This window comes from Barbatula barbatula (assembly GCF_947034865.1).
Source record: "Barbatula barbatula genome assembly, chromosome: 21".
Taxonomy (NCBI): domain Eukaryota; kingdom Metazoa; phylum Chordata; class Actinopteri; order Cypriniformes; family Nemacheilidae; genus Barbatula; species Barbatula barbatula.
The window spans coordinates 9560505-9582502 of NC_136784.1; the positions used below are offsets into that span (position 1 = coordinate 9560505).

Here is a 21998-nt window from a genome sequence, read left to right on the forward strand (position 1 = left end):
CAGCTGACGCCCGTTATCACTCACGTGACCGTCCTTGCGCCTTTCCCTCACGGCTCTCGTCCTGCCCTGCTCACCGCATTGTTATTATGTTGATTTAAGTTTGTAAGAATGAGATACATTCAATGTAGTTTTCTGCAGAGATCTGTGGGCGCTTATTCCACACAACCTTATCGGGGTCTGGTGTGAAAAAAAACGGAGAGCAGAGCGCTGGCGCTCCTGCTACGAGGCATGGGAGTCGGGCGCTCTTACGAGAAAAGACCGCAGCTTCTAGTCTGTCGCTAGAGCACCTCTTGAGGTCAGGAAGTGAGATTTACCCGCAGCCCCCTCTCTCTCTCAATTTTCAATTTCAATGTACTTTATTGGCATGATTGCGTGTTCTTACAATATTGCCAAAGCATTAAACAAATAAAAAAACATACAATAAGTACAAACTTTAAAACAAGGTGCTGAATAAGGCATAAATATGGAATTAAATGTAAAATTAAGTATATGTAAGTTAAAAAATGAAATCTGGAAATAAAAAATCTATATCAAATGTAGATTTCAGGCAGAAACATGAGAATGTAATAAAAGTAAACAGTGTATATGTGCATTGATTGGGCAGCTGATAGATGAATGAAGCAGCAGCTGATGTGTGACTCTTCACCCGCAGTAACATCTGCATTCGCTTTGTTTCTGAACACCTATCAAACTCACTCTCTCCCTCTCATTCGGTTTTTTTTTAAATATCACTCGCAAATTAATGTTTTAGTCGAAAATGCCACCGTTTTCGTTGCAGTCTGGAGCCATTCATGCTGGCACAATCCCCATTTCAAAAGAACAGAAAATACAAGTCACTGCAGGATAAAGTTACTGCTGTTGGACCACTAGCCGTGTTAGTTCTGTGGACTGCATGTCACAGCAATGTTTTATTCCTATTGGTGAAGCTGCATGCATGAAAGCGCATTAACGTACCTGCTGCAGGGAAGGACCACGTAGTTATGGTCCTTAGTCCCTGTTTCAGCTTGGGGGCTGTAATTGAAGCACCAAGTTTCTTCTGTGATTTAGCACATGGACTTGCTAGTAGAATCCAGCAAATGTTCACTTTTGCTCTTAGACATATTAAATGCGTCAAAAATAACAAACAGATCTCTCACAAAAATGAAACAAGACTCGTGGTGGTGGACATGCTGTAATTTAGGGTATTTCAACTATTTAAATGAAGTAATGAGTTTATTGCGGGCTCATATACACTTTGTTGCATTTTAAGGGTTTTGCTGTATTTCTTGTGTCAATATACTTCATCGACATATTGTTAAAACCCACAAGATTTTTTTACATCTGTGGACGACAAACTAGATCAAATTTAACAATATCTTTCAAGCGCTCTTGAGCAATACAAGTAGATTAGTGCAAGAAACACACCTAATTTTTGTAATTCTTCTCAACAAAACAAACTTCCATCCACCGTAGACCTACAAATCTCACGCATACCTGCACATATTTAAATCTGGAGCACAGAAATCTAGTCAAGATCCAATGAGGGTGTGTCCCAAACCCCTAAAGAAGTGTGAATGATGTGAGAGCTACAATGAATGGAAAGGCTTTGAGAAAATGATGACTTGAATTTTGGTTGGCTTCTCATCTTTGGAAGATTGCTTTTTTTCAAAGGAGTCCTAAAATCAGTAATAGAATCAGACATAAACCCTATATATTAATAACTAATAATTGCGCAGGTTGTCTATGATCTTAATCATGTGCGAATCGGCCATGTCTATAAATTGTAAAGTAAAAATTCCCCCACAAATTACCTACCATATTTTGACGAACACAGAGGTCCTGTGATGATAATTTTAGTCCAGAGCGAATCGGCATCTCTGCAGGCTCATAAACACTTTTTAAGGTTTTATATGAAATAGCGGAGGATGTGTTGAAGTGTTTTGATAGTATTTCGGGTGCTGGGTCATATTCCAACACTGCCGTTTTGGCCTGGAGTCTCTCGTTTCGTTATTTCTCCCGTGAAACTTCAGTACCATGATCGTAAACGGACAGGATCTCAAATGCTGACAGGTACGGTCATATCGTTATACACCATGTATATACAAACTACCGTACATCACAGGCTTCACTTATCCTGTGCGAATGCGCCACGTGAAATACAGATGTTGGTTGGTTATTTCTGACTCACACAAGGTCCCCAGATAATCCTAATCCCGTGCGAATAGGGCTATAGTCATAAATCAGACACATAATATGCAGAACGTTGACGACAACTAACAAAATTAATTATTAAATTAATATTTTTTTTAAATGGTAACGTCTCCACGAGTTGAACTTGAACTCGAAGATTTTCTGCACACCTAAGCCTAATTGTTTAGGGTAACATGGAACACCCCTCCAGTTTTGATATTTATTTGACTTTTTACAATGTCTCAGAACTTGTAAAGCCTTAATCTAAATCAGGTGTTGACAATTCCAGAGCTTAAATAATTATCTGACACTTCAAACCTCTCAGGGCTTTGTGCTTACACTCAACAACCATGGGCTCATCTAAGCTGCTTAATGAGAACAAGAAAATAAATATAATTGAGTCCTAGAATGCAGGTTACAAAAGATACCAAATGCTTCCTGCTTGCAATTTCCCATGCTGAAAATTGTATTAATAATGGAGGTAAAGACGAACAGCCAAAGACAAGAGAAGATCTAGACAAATCTTCGAGAATTGCGTACTCTACGAGAATAGCAGAAGACCTGCATTAGGTTCTAGCTGGCAAGGTTGTAGTGGTTCACTGGTCACAAAACCTGATCTACAGAAAAAACGTTATCCGCGACCTCATCACAACACTAAGGTCTGTTTCATACATCTTGTGTATTCCGTGTCTATATTGACAGTTAGATGTGTGCTTTAGCAGCATGGGGGCACCAAGCCTACAAGTAGTACATTTACATTTACGCATTTGGCACACGCTTTTATCCAAAGCATCTTACATTGCATTATATTATACATTTGTATCTAAGTATGTGCAATCCCTTGGAAGAAACCCATGACCTTGCCGTTTGCTAGCACCACATTCTAATTCTTACCACTGAGCTACAGGAAAGCATAAATTTAAGCAGGAAATACAGTAAAAGAGCAGTGTAAAACTATTTAATCAGCAAAATCTATTGGAATTATGTATCTTGTTATTGAGAAACTTAAAAAAATAGCCACAAATGACTTATTCATTCTATAAAAATGACATGCTTTACAATTTATTAAATTACGCGCATCTCTGGCTGAAGTCTGACTGAGTCCAGTCAGTTCAAGCAGTTTAAAGCTACACTTTTAGAACGTTTAGATTCTGTTAATGAATTACCATTTGAATGTAAGTGCAATACCTCCACTCGTTTAAATGAGATTTAATGATCATTTAATGATGAAAGTTTCTAGTTCTCAATAGCCCACGCTGAATAACCATTTTATAATGTATGACCATTATCGAAGGAAATACTCAACACGTTTATAACACCGAAATCACAATTTCTTATAGGGAACCATGAGGTCTTTAACAAAACATGTACTGTACGCTTTAAGTGTGAAAGCGCCACACAAGCCTGCTGTTGCAGTTAGGCTTACATGCCTCAGATAAGCCAAAGGCATTTTAGAGCCAAATCCTATGGCCTGATGAAGTACAAATTGAACTTTCTGGCTACAATCACCAAGGGTATGATTGAAGGGAAAAAATGAGAAGTATAAGAAGAAAAGAACACCTTGCCGACTCTTAGGCATGGATGGATCTAATTTGCTTTGGGGTTGTGTGGCTGCCTGTGGCCCAGGACATATTGTGTAGATAAAAATAGATTCTACAAAGTATAAACAGAACATGCTAATGTTTCACATGCAGTGAAGAATATACATTAAAAAGATGCTGGATATTAAAGAGAATTATTCAAAATGTCTCTTAAACTCAACCAAAATTCCATAGCCTAGAAGTTTTGGAAAGGTGTGAAGTACTCACATTGTTACTGTAATACTAATACTTCTTCCTGTAAAGCTGCTTGAAACAATGCTATATTGTGCTATGCAAATACAATTCAATTAAATTGAATTTCTTTGCTATATAACTTTATTATTAAGTACGTCTTTGAGTGGATCTAACATCAGCAGTAAATTCAACATGGATTACAGTTAAACAACTTCTAATATCATTCTGGCGTGAAAATGTAAGAAATGTTCTCATAACTGGGGAGGAAAAAATGGAGGAAATCAAATTTCTTAAAATACGAAAGCGACAAACAGGGAAAGATGTTTTTTTTGAACATGTTTCAATAAAGCATAAATGCAATGTGATTGGTCCTTTTACCTGTAAGGTGGGAGCTGCGGGATTTCCTTCCTGTCAAACAGACCCCATGTACATATAAGATAGACTGACTTCCGAAATTTATTTTTTAATTGTTAAAGCTATACAAACCAACTGTTTATTGGGATTTGTGCTTACCCTGATCATTAAATATAGCCTACATAAATACGGGGTACTAAATGCTATCTCATGATGACTTTCACACCGAGTGAACTTTGTTCATAAACAAAAGACGCTGCCATCCATTCCATATAGCCCACGTCGGGGCTAGTCAACTGGCGGCCCGCTAGCAACATCCGGCCCACCAATCATCTTTACCTGGTCGGCCTTAACATTTGAAATAAGTGGAGAGACTTTAAAAGCGGTGTGCTATAAGAAATGCACGTCCTGAGACGCCACCTCCAAAACGCGGCTACATTCAATAGCTACAAAATTGTGACCCGCGGCTCGTAACGATATATTGACGTATTATCAAGCGATTTTATCGGTCGGTCCAAGATAATGTAAAACGCAGCCACATGCAGGCAGTCGGTTAGCGCACGCGATAGGTCGTAAAACGCGTCTGTGTCCATAAACGTAACTGCAGAAAGGGAGAGAAGAGATCTCAGAGATAAGAGAAAACTGTGTTGTTTTTATTACATCATTAATCATGTATGATTTAAATGGCTATATTGACGAAAACAGGTCGTATTACAAAGGACATCATCTTCTAAATGCGCGGGGACATGAATGCGTTTTGGAATTCACCCGAATTGAAGACGCGATATTAGCGTTCAGTTTCTTGCGCAGACCAATTGATTTGCTTTATTTTGGACTTTTGTTGATTTGACTTTCATTAATTCAACCAAAAATCTTCTTGAAAAAACAATGCCACCCACACCTTGGATGTACTGGGGGGCCGGGGACTGGAAGATAAGTCAATGAACAGCTATTTAATTTTGGGTTAACTAACACATTAATTATTATAAAATATACAACTAAAAATACAATATCCTTTTGAATAAAATATCATGAAAAGGCAAAAATACTGGATGCGACATGTTTAAATATATGACTTATACGTAACAGCAACAAAAAACTGTATAAAGGGAACAAATGCAATAAATAACAGGAACACAAAATAACACAATAAATGAGGAAATGGGAAAAAATGACCCGCATCGTATATTTATATTTTGGGAATTTGGCTCTCAAATAAAAAAAGGGGTTGAACACCCTTGGCCCACGTGCTGAGTTTTGTAACTTGCAAAGTGCTGCTTCAAAACTTTTAATGCTTCAACACATTTAATCGCATATGGTTTTATCCTTTTGATAACAGTCCATAATGCAAGAAAATAGCACCCATGCAACATGCATTATGCAGCACTGGGTGTGTGATTTACCAAGCGTGGAGTTTGTTTGTTTACTCACTTCAGCCTCTTGTAGACAACAGTTGCGTTGTCGAGTAGAAGACCAAAACCAACGAATAACGAAATAATATTCTTATGCGACGGGAACCCAATCGCCAGTTGAGAATTTCGAGCAAACTCTCTCAGGTCTCTATTTGGAGCACGCACTGGCTGACGTAGGTGAGGAGAGCGCGCTTCCTACTCCCTTGAGAAAGGAGAGCGTGAACGCGCATCCATCCTCCTCGCTGCAACAGTAAATGCGGGCATCCAGACGCCTGACTGAGTGCGGCGGTTCTTTCCCGATAGCTCGGATGCCAGTGCACGGAGGGGTCTTCCGAAACAAACACGCACACAGATCCAAGCGGAGCCGAGTCGGAGAGAAGATCCATGCATATTCAAACGGACGCTCAGTTGTAAGTGATGCTACTGCAAGTTAAAGTCCTGGAAGTAAACCCGCAGCAGATTGGGAATAAACGGATAAGATATCGGCGTTCCTCGTTGCAGAGCGCACTCGCATCATTTGGAATACAGAGACGCAGCGTGGAATTACTGGAGCCCTCAATTTCTGAACTGAAGTCAAGCCATTTTCTATAGCACATTTTCATTTTTGTAGGATTTATTTAATTTCCCCTCTTCTTTGTTATTTTTATTTTCTGCTGTTGTGTTCGCTTAGGCTTTTTAATCCCTTTAAAGTCGAATGTTGAGCATCTACCCCTTTCATTTTTTATTTTCTCGTCTTCTGAAAATAGTCTGGGTTCGTCTTTGCGAGGGTAGATTGCAGAATATGCTCGATCTCTCAAACTGAGTCGTGTCATGGATGGCACATTTCATTTGCATCTACGGATCAAATCGAGGAATATAGAATAACTACTGCTGACAGAAGACAAGGTATGTCGGTGGTTTTATTCCTTTGAATACTAACACACTATCATAACTGTTACCAACCGCAGTATACATGTTATTGCAGTCTGTGTATTAGAATGCTTTGAATAGACGACAGTCTTGCAGAATGCCCAGTTAGTTCATGATCCTTCAAGTTGCAATATGTAGCGTGTGAAAGTGTTATCCGCCACGGGGAGGAGACAGGTGAATCTGAATCTGAAGTCTTTTTCCTTGTGTGCACACTGCGTCGCGCATTATTATGGAGAACCGAAATGAACTTAAGGATTCTGCTGTCTTTCCCATTCATCGCGCAATGAACTTGCGCGTGTTTTATATCTACCGAATCACGTTTATGACGAGCTTGCATTCAGTGATGTCTATCGAACCATGAAACGTGGTGCAAGTCGAGGCTTTCCATAGGCTTTGATGTCGTGTTGCGTCCTTATCGAAGTCTTATGGCGCAAGTCTCTACTGTCGCCGTTCGACTGTAATATTTTTACAAGGTGATAAAACTGTGATCTGGCGCCCGCTGTCGTGCCCCTCGCAACTTTAAATAGAATTCTAATCGCGTAGCAAGTTAGCTCGTGCTGATGTCTTTGAATTATGACCTTATCTAGTGCTTATCCTGATTAATGAAAGTGGGATTTGTCCGATGCCGTGCTGCTGATACTGAGCAGTCACCCATCTGTTGAACGCGTCTTCACAACTCCTCTTTCAGTGCTGTTTCTCCTGTAGTGACGAACGCTAATATATTCTGCGCTAACGCTCGGAGTGGATGATCTACATTACATCCCCGAAGACCGTTATTTTAAAGCAGCTTTGGCGCTTGCTTAGACGAACGTCCATTTGTTCGTGATGTACGAGTCTCCTGTTTTGAGTAATCCTTAGCTTTTTCACTGCGTAATGGAATGAAAGCGCACGCGGATGGCAAATGCATTAAGCCCGGCTAATTAATTAGAAATAAAACCAGGCTGTTGTGCGTTATAGCCTTTAAGGTGATGTGTGCAATGCACTCGTGCCAAATTGATCCGTTTGCGTCTTCTTTATGCATGCGTGCAATGCAGTCTCCTTATTGTAGTTAACCTGTAGCTGTGTGATTTCAAGTACTGCTTGATGAAAATTATCGGGGTGCATTGTTTTTTATTATTATTAATGCATCTGTTGTCTGAGAAACCATGAGGATATTGTCTGTGTATGCTCTACACAATCCTGCTGGAGAGATAGATGCCCCCCGTTGTTTCTCGCATGTGATGGGTGGTAGAGAGCTGCATATGGACTAGGTACCAGGCAACAGCTTGGTCTTGCCTGGATGAATGGTCCCTGTCCGTCCCATTGTTTTAGAAAAATACACTTCCTATAGTTTCCCCCCTCGAGTTCCGCTTGGACCATACGCCAGTCCCAGTTGTGCGTGTTTTGCGAGGCACCCCACTGAAAGTGACATATCAGGTTCGGGCAGTGACATAAAGTGTGATGTTTTAATTCTCGCAAACACTGTCAGCCTGCATTCACTGGCTGGAAAAGCAATAGCGCCTGACAAATACGCTTCAGCCCCTTGTCTGGGCTTCAGCAGGCTTTCGTGTCAGTCGTCCTCCAGCGCAACAGCCTTATCTGTTATCAACGCTCTGTGCTTAGAAATGCATTCATTCAGGAAAGCCAAATCTGGTTTAAATTCTATTGTTCACGTTGTTGTGTAATGCTGGGACTTTGCGCTTTGAGGTGCAGATGCTACAATCAACAGGGTGCTTCTGGCCTTTAACCGTCTTTACGTGTCGATATTTGTTGTGGGTCATTTTGTGTACAGGGCCATCTAAAGCTGGAGGGCCCTGTCGGATTAGGCCATATGAATGACACTGCGCTACCAAAGTGCTGTTTGAATACAGAAATAAAGGAACGGAAATCCCTTTCAAAAAACAAACATTATTTAGATGGAGCATAGATCTGAGGACAGTGACCTTCAATAAAACCATTTTGTAAATATGTAAGAATGCAGTCAGGATGATTCGAAGCAAGTGTCTGTTTCTGTTGTCCCCTTGTCAACCATTTGGAGCTGTCATTTTCTGTCTCGCCCGTTGAAAGACTCCGGGTCTTGTAGCAGTGCACTCTGGTTTCAGCACACTGCCCAGGAGCAATATTTGCTTTTATGTAATGTTTTTTCCATTATGTTCAGCCAAGAGAGAAAGTTAAAACCTCACAGATTGTATTGATTCTTTGTCTCTAAGCCTCTGCGCTGTTGTACAGGAGAACCTCTGAGACTTCGAAGCGACACGCAGTCTTGATGGCTTTTTTCCCCTTGCTGTATTTTTACGGTCAAACTCAATCTCTCATTTCGTGTTTGACTCCAAGCTCTGAATTTCACTTCCTGACTGTTCTATTGCCGAGCATCATAGGGCTGCTTTGTCATTGCTATTTGTCAGGCCCACTCAGTGATTCATTACAGTTTTTTTGGTTTATTTGTTTGACTATATTTCCTTTATAACCCAAGCAGTTGGGACACTTGCTGCTTTGCAATATGCAACCAGGGACCAGCTAACTTTGTACTGTGTTAAAGAAATTTTACAGACAAAAAAGCATTCATACATAAATATAATCCACGTGACACAGCTGTTGTTCAGAACAAATCAGCGGTAATCAGATCTAAGACTGAACAAATTTCTAATTAAGACATAAACAGAATCAGTGTGCCATTACAAATCAAGCTGTATGAATAGCAAGTGTTTCTTTTTCCTCAACCAGGTTCCATTTCTTCTCACAGTTACTATTGGAAATTATTTGCTTTAGGACAAAGGAAATGACCAGATTGATCATATTAGTGCTGAAGGCGTGGATCTCAGAGTGATGCACAATGAGTTTGAGCTGTCATGTGACAGATATCACAGTAATTATTCAGGCAGTGTGACACAATTCTATACAGTAGCTTGAAATTCAACCCTTGACGACAGCTTTGTAAATCGTCAAAATTTCTATCCAAGTTCCTTGGTAATGTTTTATAGCTCGCACTCTATAAATAGAGGATTACGTGGATGTCAGAAGCTTATATTTGGCTTATTTTTAGATTATCTGATGTGTTCCCACTTTGCGTTTGTAAAGAGCTTCCTATTAGGCTTTGAGTTATTTTCTAGTTAACAATGAATAGAACGTCATTGAAAAAATACTGTTTCGCTTTACAGTTAGCCTATAACGTAGCCTTCTCCAGAGGGGTCTTCAAGTCCCTTTTGCAATGTGTTTTAATACAAGTGGTTCTCTGTATCCCCCTCTACACATCCTGTCACTTCATCTTCTCAGAGCGGCTTTGAGTAGGATCTTTCCTCCTCGACATTTTTGGGTAGTCTCAGCAGTTCCCTTAACATTTATTTAGCATTGCCATGTAGAGATTAGTAGCGTTTTATTAAAATCCAGCAGAAGTGAATCCCGTGTAGACACATGAACATGCCCTTGGAGCTCACCCAATTCAGTAAATGATGCTTTGATAAACTGTTCGTCCTGTAAAGCATTTTCACAGCAGCCACTCTCGGTAATTAAATGTAGGCAGAATGCTACGTGTAGCTAAGGCCACCGGCAGTAAATGTCTACTGTGTGTTTGTGCATGGAGTTCCCAGTAGACATCTGATGTGTTCTGTTGATTGTAAAAAATGTGTGTTTTATACTGCCGAGGCAATATCATCATCGTTATGCCCTTAAAAATGCAAAGGTCTTGTACTAAGTGAATAGCATTTAGCTTGCAATAAGCATATTGGATCTTGGAGGCCCTGTGGCAATTTCGTTAATGTGGTTACAGAATAGCCACACAGACTAATTTTGGAAGTTCAGTGAATTAAACAAAAGGTTTGAGCTGGACATAACATCATGTTAGTTGTTGGTGGTCTGACTTCCTGCTGTGACGGAGCCGAACATCTGGAAGCTTCTGTGAAGCCTCTGTTAGATACATCTATTTTTGTGGGTTGTGGAAAGACTGCAATGCTAATGATCCTCACGGCACTTTATACATCTAGTTCTGCTCACTGTTGCAATGCATAATGCATAAGACTCACGTGAACAGGATTAGGACACATTATCATTAGGAAGAGTGCTGCATTAAAATTGGATTATTACAAGACTCCTGTGCTGTTAGGTTAACCACACGTGCCATTTTTCCAGGACATTTCCTGGCCAGGATTTTGGCTGCATCCTCCGGAGGTCGCATAAGTCGTCGTCAACGAGGAATGGAAACTAAAGGAAATTAAAATGGTTATGTCTTAAGAAAAATACATGTTCATTTTTTAAACTGAAATGAGACAACCTCGATGACATATGTGATCGACAAATATGACGTCCTGGGCAGGAGGTGTCTCTGAAAAATGGCAAGTATGGTCACCCTAGGCACTGTTGCTATTTAATGAGATATTAAATTGTAAACATTTTTCATCATTTACTCTCCCTCATGCCGTTCCAAACTCTATGATTTACTCTCTTCTGGAGAACACAAATTAAGATATTTTGAAGGTAACCCAACAACATTTGATCCCATTGACTTCCATTGTTCAGACACAACCACTGAGACATTTTTCAAAATATCTTCTTTTGATTTCCTCAAAATAAATGGTCAAATATAGTTTTTGCAGGACGTGAGGGTGAATAAATGATGACAGAACTTTTATTTTGGGTCCTCTTTAATGAGAAAGTGACACTTATGTCACCGCATGAGTCCGTCGAGATGAGCATTGCATGTTCTTAGTAATGTTTCAAAAAGTTTTCATCCATCCTCCTAACAACTTCACATGGTCTCTGGATGGCAATATGTAGTTTGTCCCCCTGACACTCTAAAATTAATTAATTTGCATATAATTTAGATTTTGTCCTTAATTTTGTTGCTTAATTGTGTAAACGTTGCCAACAAGTTAACTTCATCTAACATCTTCCAGCAGGGACATATTTTGTGTTAGCATCTCCAACACTTCTGGCTGCTGCTCAAAATCTTGACGTAGCCAATAAATTAAGACAACAGCCTCTCTCCGTTTTAATACATTTCATTAAAAAATATATTGAACTTGCCCTTTTATTATAAAAGATTGAAGGTATTAGTGAATAGAAAGAGGTTTCCGTTGTTTGTTCTGCATAGATCAACATCCTTGGAGATTATGAAATATCAATTTAGTGAAGGTTGTGAACAGAGGTAGTGTAGGCAACAGATTTGATGTCGCAACATCACTGGTAACAGCACACTGGAGGGAACTCAGATTGAATGGCAAATTCCCAGGAAGATTTGGTAATATATGTGATTTAATGGGGTAAGAAATCTCCCCTGTGGCACATGTATTAATTGAATGTTCAAAATATTTTTTTAATCTGAGTCTTTGCAGAAACTTTGCAATTCTGTTTCTGAAGACTCCCTTGGAGAACATGCCATATTGAGGCATTGGGTATAGGTTGCTTTAAAAAAGCATCTGCCAAATGTATAAATGCAAATGTAACCTTCATCCCATTTTTATTTCGCTTTATTGTTCTGTTATTTTGTAATTTTTTTTGTAAATTCAGGAAACGCAAAAATTGTGTGGGTGAATTCGAGTTGTGATTTTAATTGAATCTTGGCCCTCGAGGTAGCTTCATTAAATCGGTTTTGACCTCTGCCCTGGCTCTGCTTTTTCCTGAGGGTCTTTCCAGCACAATCCTGTTGCCATATTGTGACACATTTGCTGGCTAATTAGGATATAAAAAACTCTTCTTCATAATCTGAGAGCGCATGCACACTTGGAAAACAGTGCTTGAAGCGTAGTGGTGATGGCATCTGTCAGACCTCTTCTTTCTTGCCATTATTATGATTACAGTAGCTGATTAATAAGACAGTCGAAGGTTACTCTATGTAAACTATGTAAAATGGGGAGGGGGGATGCAGGGATGTGGTGATATCTGTGGCAATTATAAATACAATCTCATGGCAATTTGAAACTTTTTGGCAAATGTTTATGAATTGTTATGATCTCATTCATACCTTTTAGTACAATCTGCTTTTCGCAATTGGGGTTTTGAAGTGAGGCTTCATTATTGTGTGTTTTCTAGTTATTGTATGATTTTAAACCATTCACATCAGACAAATTTAAAAGAATTAGCCATATTGTAAATGGTTATGAGTTCCTGTGAGGGCAGGATGCTGTGTCACAACATGATAACATTATGTTAATTATAATTATAAAACAGTGAATAACACATGGTTTCCCATCTGACCAAATCTGGCAATTTAATTCTTAACTTAAAAATAAACTAAACTTTGATTCTTGTGTTACTATACTTGCATGGGAGGATTGTGAGGCAACTTATTTCTTTGAAATCTGCCTATCCTTAAAGTTGAATTACACAACTTATTTTTCCATTTCTAATTAACCCAAAGGCGGCCATCCAGTTCAGGAACTATGCTCTTGACAAGTTGGCGAATTTCTGTAGTTATTGAAATTATGAAATGTTGGGGTCAGCCGTGTCATGTTGAGACTCTTATTCAAATAAAAATACAAAGTGTTGGAAGGTGAAAAGGAGAAAGCGTCCATGTGAGAATTGTGGGACACGGAACAAAAAGGGGTGTGTCCTCATCATGCCAGGGGAAGTGGAGTGCGGGCTGTGCAGCAAGAACTGTTTGTCCAGCTCACTGTCGTTGGGCGATTTTATTATGTCATATCTAGATCTCAAGGACAAAGAACCTCTGCAAAAATTACGAACTAAATAACCAAACCACAAACCAAATTATTACTGACTTGAGGGTTTGCTGAGAAATAGGAGTGATCCCATCTCGCAATAAATGTCTGTGATGGTAGTAAATTATTTTTACAGTGCCTCATTTTGACCTTTGTCGAATATACCAGAAGTAAAATTAATCTCCTTATTGCTCTGCCTGGTGAACCTCGAGTATTCCTCTAGATCAGCTGGTACCGAGCATGGCAATATTAAGCCAATGTCATGGTTTTGACTCTCAGGTAAGGCACATGTTCATGGAATAAACGTATTTAGAATGTTTTGAGTAAAATATTAGTTACTTTTATGTATGTTTTAGTCAAATTTTTGATGACATCAAGGGTACTTTATTTAAATATGATTCATTTTTAATCAGGCTGTCAAATAAAAACTCATTTTGATATTTGTGTGGCCAGGCCATTGCTGTAAAGTTTCCAAGATATTTAAGAGTTATTGTTAGCATGCTGCTAGAGTATTGTGGTTGGTAAGTAGTTACTCACAAGATCATAATCTTGTTCCCTAGGTATTGCTCCCTAGATCCTATATCCCTAGATATGACTCACATCAGTTCAAATAGCAAGTTTAATATCCAAAAAAAGAAAGACTGACGTTATGCAGAGTAGCATAGTAACATTAATCTTGAACAATTTTTGTGCTGCATATATTATGCATACTGTGCGCATTATGCAGATTTGATGATAGTGAAACTAATTGTGGTTCGCATTTACATTCGGATAAATGTAAATGAGATCAAGTGAGAAAAACAAGCACATATCAATTTCTGTGACAATCGTGAGCACTTTCAACAATTTACGGCAGTCAGACACAGTTTCTTCTTACACTCGTCTACGAAAAACTCTTATATAAACATTTCACGCTTTGTGTTGCCTTCAAAAGCCTGGCGTGGTAAGCCCTGTTTTCATCTAGCTATACTCTGACTGCATAATGGCTTTTGGAAGCTCCTGACTATAAGGTTTCTCGGGGGAGGTGGATGTTCAATGAACGTCGAGTCAGATCGGAATATGTGTTTTTGTTTTTTATTCTTTTCCAAAGTGCAAGTGTTACGCTTGTGGATTAAATCACGGCACAATCGTGAAACGGCCGTCCGTGTACTGTGATCCCAAAGGAAACATTTGATTTATAAGCTTCTCTGCCTTTGTCCTTTGCAATACTCCATCTCTTACTCTCACTTCCTCTCTCTGCCAGCATCTCCCTCTTCAGATGAATGGAAGGAATGAGAATTCAACCATTTTTTGTAGCTTTAGTGGTTTTTTGTCATCCCGAGAGAGATTTGTGGACATCTGAGCATTTAAGTTGTAGTAACCTCTGACCATTTTCAACACTCGCTGATTCTCTACTGTGATTTAGTTCACTAGATTTTTTTTTAAATGTTCATAATAAAAAACTAGACCTGTCAAACGATTATTCGGATCTGGAATAAAAGTTTGTGTTTACATAATATATATGTCTTTTTACTGTGCATATTAATTTTGTATTCATAAAGTCATACATATGCACGTATACATATTTATGATATATTTACATGTATTTATTTATATTTACCAAATAAGTTTAGTTATATATATATATATATATATATATATATATATATATATATATATATATATAAATGTTTAATAATGTTTACATTTGATAAAATTCTTCATTATACAGTATGTATGTTTTAATAAATACAAAATTAATACACACGATACAAAGACATACAGTACGTAATGTAAACACAAACTTTTATTTTGGATGTGATTTATCGTTTGACAGCCCCAGAAACTAAATTCATAATGGACTTGAATCGAAGAAGGGTTACACAATATTGAAGAAAAAGGCAATATGCAATAATTTGATAAATAATGTGATAAGCCATATCGTATGAGATAAAATGATGCTTTGAGAATGTAAAATCAATTTAAACTTTACAAATTTAAGGAAAGTTTAATAATCAACACACAGCTGCAGAAGAATAATTAAGAGATCCCTCCAAAACTATTGTCAGTGTTTCTAAATGTACTATTTATAGGTGTGTGTTTGGTTAAAATGATACCATCAGTGAACTAGTGACAACATTCCTCCAACATTTCCAAATAAAAATTATTATCCTTATTGCAAACCATTGTGATATTTGTAACATTTCAAAAATCATATGCTGACCCAAATTAGAGTACGTCACATCTATTAAATATACTGTACATAAAGTTTTTGTTTGTTTTAAACAAATTAGATTACCTTAAATGCATTAAGAAGCAAATAAACATGATTTATTATAGATTTAGTACCCTATCACATTTGAAAGGTAATAACCCAGCTACAGTAGCATTGTATTAATGTTCTCAGCTTTGAATTACATTCCTCTGAATATTTCTCAATTTATGACATGCGGGGAGGGGAGAAGTGCCAAGACATCAGCTTTCAACACTGTTTGCTAATTCTCCTGCCATTCTGTGTACCTTTCTTTATTATAAAAATTGAAATGACTTGACACAGACAGAAAGAAACTGGGTCTTCAGAGCCTCTGCCCGTTCTCAAGCTCATCTGCGGCTTGACAAATTATGGCCTCCAGCATTAGGCTAAACAACAAAGAATTTTCCCAAAGCGGTTAAGCATGACAAGCATTGTCCTACCCTGTCTGCTGATGATCGGTGAACGTCTTGGCAAATTTACAGGGCTGGAATTTAAGAAAGTGTGAATAAAGAGTACAGTTATCGCTACCAGGTCCTTTGTGGTGTTTCTGCTGCATTACTCTACAGTTACTATAATACATATTCCTCATCCCGGAGTGGCTTACCGGTGTTCGAGCAACACATTTATGTAATGTTATAGTTATCTGGAAGCACAGTTAAAGCCGGAAAAAGGACAAGATAGATTGGTTCAATAATGTTTGGTGTCTGGAATCGGTCACTAGTTATTTGAATGAAGTCAGTCACTTTTAATGTGCTATTGGAGATCATTATCGACGGACGTCTTGAAAGCAAAGAAATGTCATAAGCCTTATTACACGCGTCTTTCTTCCTTAGGGGAAAGCAAGTCTTTTTAAAGCATGTGTTCAAGTAGAAGTACTGTCAACAGACAGTTTTATGAAATATTATTGTATAGTTCCAACGGATATTTTGTCTGACAAAAAGTAAGCCTTTGATATTTTGTCGAGGAAAGAGGTGTAGTCTATTATGTTCAGATATTCACGGCACATTTTCAAGTTGAGTTGTTTCTTGTCAGCTAGATGAGTTGGAATCCATAATAGTTTCTATCTCATTACATATATCTTAGAAGCTACTGTTCTGAATTTGGCCTCATGCGAGTCAGTGTATTATAAATTAGAGGATGTGTTTTGTTGTATAACCTGCAGTTCTGTCACCAGCCTCGGGCAAAAGAACAGCAAATGTTGTAAGAGCTCAAGCAGAATGGCTTCCGGACCTGTGCCAAATGAAATGATCAGGCTCTTAATTGGGTATTGTTGCATGTTTTTTGAGTCTCGTCTTTAATTCGGTTCTGATGATGCTGCAGGAAACGCATGTTGCTGGAAGAGTTTGCCCGTGGCAGTCCTCTCAATGATTAGCTCTTCTTTTGGTGCAAAATAAGCTTTCTGAGTCAGTTTGGGTTTATGCAGTCTGCACTAACTCCAGTCAGGCTAGCCGTGCTGTCCGCTTTTATTACATTTGCTTTGATTTAACAGGATTTGCAGACATCTTATTTATGTCTGGGATTTATGTCTGGACTCAGAAATTAAGACACCTCCCCCGTCCCAGTTATTGCTGTTATAATGCTATAACAGATAGAGGAAACACCTGCTGTGAATTGTCTTGGGCTTTTAGTCTTGAGCACAGGTTCTGACTTTTGCACAAAATCGGATTACTTAACAGTACTTGGCTGCAGATAGTTGATCAATTTGCGATGCATCTTCGCATAAAATAAGGTTCTGACATTGTCAGTTTTTGTGGATGTGTGAATAAAAACATTGTGAATGTGATATTTAGTCCAAAAGTGCTTTTATTAGGATGGCCCTATTTTTTCAATAAAACCATGTACTATTTTTTATAGTTTCTTTACATGTAAACATGCAGACTACAAGTTTTTGTTTACATAATAATGTGCATATTCATTTTGCGCTTATAAACAAATAAACATACACATACATGTTTATACTGTATATTTAGTTGTGTTTATTTATATATGCTAACAATTGAAATTATATTGAAACATTTAATATTTGTATAATATATTCATGTACTGCATGTGTGTGTGTTTATAAATGCAAAAGTAATATGCAAAGTACAGACATGTATGTCAAAAAAAACTTTTATCCTGGATTCGATTAATCACGATTAATAATTTGACAGCCCTAAAACAATATTATGTTACGTATACAGTTCAGTATCAGACCAAAAGTTTATTATGATCAATGTAAGTTTTCTAAACCTATGATCTGGTATACGTGTGATATGATGCACATTGTACAGCCTGGCATAAAATACAACCTTCCTTCTGCTTTCACCCAATATCTCACCAGGGACCATAAAGTAAAACCTGACAAACCACAGTCATAAACGACACCAAAACCACACAGTTTTATGGACAGCAGAGTTCTGCATTGAAACTGAGTTAGTTGTTTCAGCTCAGCAGCGCTATCCCATGTTGCACTGCTTCTGAATCTACAGTCTAGTTCATGCTTAAGCGTTTTGGCTCAGGCTCTGCGGCTGTGATTACTTGCTAATGGCAACAGAACTGCACAAAAAGGATGTTGACCACTTTGGAGCCCATTATAAGGCCAACTAGGGGCATGTTTGGCCACAAACCCTCAGGTCTATTGTGCATTATCTCCACCATTATGATTTCTGCACAGTTGAACACGAGTCTGTCTGGATAGAAGATATTATTTACCTCTTTTAATTTTTCTCATGGAATGATATGGTCCGTGTCATGAAGAGCAACCCGTTGGTTTGTTAAGATGGAGGAATACAAAACATTATGGGATGGAGCACCTGAGGACTGAAGTTGAAAGACCCAGTTTAAAATCTCATTCTTTGTCATCACCTTGAATGGCTTTTAATTAATTTTTAATTTTTAACTTAAATTTTATAGTGCATAATGTAAATAGTCTAACATGCCCTTGTTATATCATGTAAGACTGAATCAACCTCTTTCAGGTAGCCTATTGTGCTCACACACACAAACAAACATTCAGCCCTGTGCACTTGAGCCTCATGAACGCTAGCAAACAGACAGGATTGTCCTTCTGTCCCACAAAAAAATGGCACAAAGTGCTGTGTGTTATTCATACGAGACCTCAACTCAAAACATCAATTTCCAATCAATAGCCAACAAAATCTCATTAAAACATTGTATGTTGTGCTGTGGGAATTAGTTCTGGATGACAACTTTGTGATATGTCAGGACGGATATCTGTCTTGCTCAGCCGTGCAGAAAAGTGTTATTTAAAGCTGGAAATTGGAGTCACACAAAACGGGGATGCAGTGCTAAAATCAAGGGAGGGTAATGGGTCATATAATTTGGGATTTTCTTATTTTATTACATTTTATAACTACATTACAGTACATGGATTCTCAGTCCTCAGGTATTTTAGTTCAGATCCCATGAATGAATGAACCCATAGTTTGGAATGTGCGTGATGATGTTTGAAATCTAGACATGAAAGAACAAATCTAATCATACTTTTAGCAAAAGTTTATGCAAAACTACAGTGTCCAACATTTACACTTGCCAAATGTCAAATGCCAACAAAATATGAAAATATGAGGAAATTGGATCACAGTGGATCTTCGTATAGATTGACACTGTTCCAAGGAACATCCATAGAAATCTCTATATAAAGCATTCTAAATTTACCTGGCATTGGCAGGTGTGATAATGGTTTTCTGGCCTCTTTAAATGCATTTTAAAGGTGTATGGTACTCTGAGATATGTATCCGTATGTGCAAAGCATCAGTTCCTGCTGGTGTTATAAATATGTTTTTTATTTAGTGATGCATGAAAGCAGACTTTATGAACGCTGTATTAGCTGCTGGAATCTAAACTCTATTGTGTAGACCTCAGACACAGTGCAAAGCGTTTCAAGAATATTTATCATTTTTCGCAGTAATAGCATTTAAATGAAACCATAAACAACAATGACATAGTTATTCAGTTATTTACTACTTCAGATAGTTTCAAATCAGAGGTCTGCAGGTTCTTATGATGGCTCAACAGCATTATTTATACTTAAAAGTGATTAAATTCACTCATTGTGCAAATGTGGAAATTTACACTGATCCTGAATGTAACACTGTAAAGGAATAGTTCAGATTCTGTCATCATTTACTCACCTTCGAGTTGTTTCAAATCTGTATAAATTAGTTTTTTCTGAGAAAGATATTTGAAAGAATCCTAATAACCAAACAGTTCTTGGACCCCATTGATTACAATATTTGGACTTCACAGTAGTCCCTTGATATTCATAGGTTCCTGCTTATGAATAGAAGTTATTCATAAGCAAATATTGATTCTAGGTGCTTTTTCACAGCAAATTTGCATAGCTAACACCTCAGAGACTGATGAACACTTTTGGAGAGTGTCAAATTTTCAAAGCAAACATGGAGAATATAGGTATTGATCCGCTCTTCGGCAGGCTTTTATCTGGAAGTGGCTTAATACCATGACAGGAATAAGAGACTTCAAGGATGAGAAAAAGAGCAGAAAGGGCCATTAGACGGTGGTTTGTGAGCCGAATCAGATTTATCCTCATGCTCTCATGAGGGGGATCTGTAGCACTGTAAAGCATGACAGATAACTTGGATCCATGCTCATTTCGTGGCAGTCATTACCAAACCCATCGTACCAATAGGCCGCTATACCCATCCTATTTGCATTTGTTCACTCGATTGCATTCAATTCTTAATGAATGCCGTTCTTGTCATTTGTTTGCTAACACAGTGAGCCTGTCTACATCCTCTATAGGAATGTTGGCCTGGCTCTTCAGATATCACCTCTGTTAAGCTGATTAGTCTGAATTAAACAGCTAGTACTTCATTTAGCAGCCACGGATTGCCTTGACAACCTGCTTAGCATGCTCTCATAGTGTCGGGCTCCAACAGTTTGCATAACACCGTCAGTCCCAGAATCCTCTTCTTCTTATGCTGGGTCTTTTAACTTGGACAGGCATCCTTAGTTTGAGGTCACAAAGAGCACAAACTCATCTGACAAAAGTTAAGCGATTCAATGTGTATAGAGTTATAGAGGTATTATCATGGGTATTGAGTACCATATTCTACACACAAACCGCTGTATTCCATCCACATCTGGAGTTTGTAATAACGCACCATAACCGCAAAAACATTCAGGGAGACTTCCCGCTGTACATCATTGTCATTTATATTAGTTGTAACATTGTGTCAGGTGTTGTTATGTGCGGTTAATGAATCAATTTACAGTGGGCCTTCTGTTTGAAACGCAGGAATGTGTCGCTTTGAGAGCTGGGCTTTCTGAAGCCTAATACTATGTATCATCTGTTTGATTTCCTGGGTAGATAAGATTGATGAATGCAGGAGGCTGGTTGGCAGGCCAATTCCCTCACTGCTCCATTGATCTATAAAGGTTCTGTTTTCTAAAGCTGCCATTCAAATGTTGCAGGCTTTGTTTTGTTAAAAGAGGAGCGAACAGATGAGAAAAGGTGCTTGGCAGGTGGCACTCATCAGAAGTGGCTCTGAATATGACCCAGCATTTGCTTGACCAATTATGTGACTGTGGCACAACTCGTTCAATCTTTAAGCATAGTTCAATTTTGGTGAAAAATGTCCTACTACCAAGGTTTTTTTTTGCACATTCGCTGATTGACGATGGAGAAGGGTCTGTTTCTGGTATTGCTTTTTGATTACCTGTTATGAACTGATATAATACTGAGGGAAAACACTTGAGGGGTAGCTCTGTTATTATCAATGGCCACTGAGAATGTTGGCCCCTGATTCTTAAACGACTGTAAATAAATCTGTCGACTGAAAAATTACAGAAGAATTGGCTATTGGGGCACCAACGAACGATAAGTGATCTACCGTTCTGTCTAGATGGAAACCCATGTGGAAATATGGAATTTTCAGAGACCTCTCACATGTTCACTGATCCACATCAGTCATTTTGCTCAGTGACTCGAGAATAAGAAAGTTCTGGAGTTGAAAGTTCTGGAGTTGACTGGCAGGCAGGGAAATGGTGCCCTCCTGTCAGGTCCTGCACAGATCGCTTCTGTGGGTCTAAAATGCAATCAATGGCATAAACTTATGCAAATCTGACATATTTAAAGTTCTGCAAGTGCCATTTAAGTACTGCCATGTCAGCTCTCCATCAAAGTGTTGTCCTGTTGGGAGACTGACAGGCCACAGATCTGACGTATCTTTGACATTGAGCCCAGATCCCTTTTGGGGACCTAAATGGCATCCCAGAGAACCGGGGTGATGTTGCTGGTCCACATAGGTCACAGCTTTTGAAAATCTGCTTCATGCCCATGTTGGTGGGTTACATTTGTTGCTTTTTAGGTTGGTGCCATGACCCGGATTTCTCCGGTGAGGCTGCTTCGCCCTTAGCCACTCTTTTTTAGCACATGATAAGCAGCGCATGCCTCTCTGAGAAGATCCATGTCTTTAGGCAAGCTGACAGCCCAGATGCATCAACACTGTTGGAGATAGTCCTGCACTGTCTCCATCATATTTCAGCCCAG

At 38.5% G+C, this 21998-nt stretch overlaps 1 protein-coding gene across 2 annotated transcripts in view; it reads left to right on the top strand.

Moving 5' to 3' along the window:
* The first annotated feature begins 5984 nt into the window (after positions 1-5984).
* Positions 5985-21998, top strand: part of LOC306910759 (adhesion G protein-coupled receptor B2-like) — a 91395-nt gene continuing 75381 nt past the window's right edge. Inside the window, exon 1 of one of the 2 annotated variants that reach the window (XM_079485564.1) lies at positions 5985-6595. The gene's annotated coding sequence lies outside the window, so the exon portion shown is untranslated. The remainder of the gene's footprint in view (positions 6596-21998) is intronic. The other variant, XM_079485566.1, reaches the window with a different exon arrangement.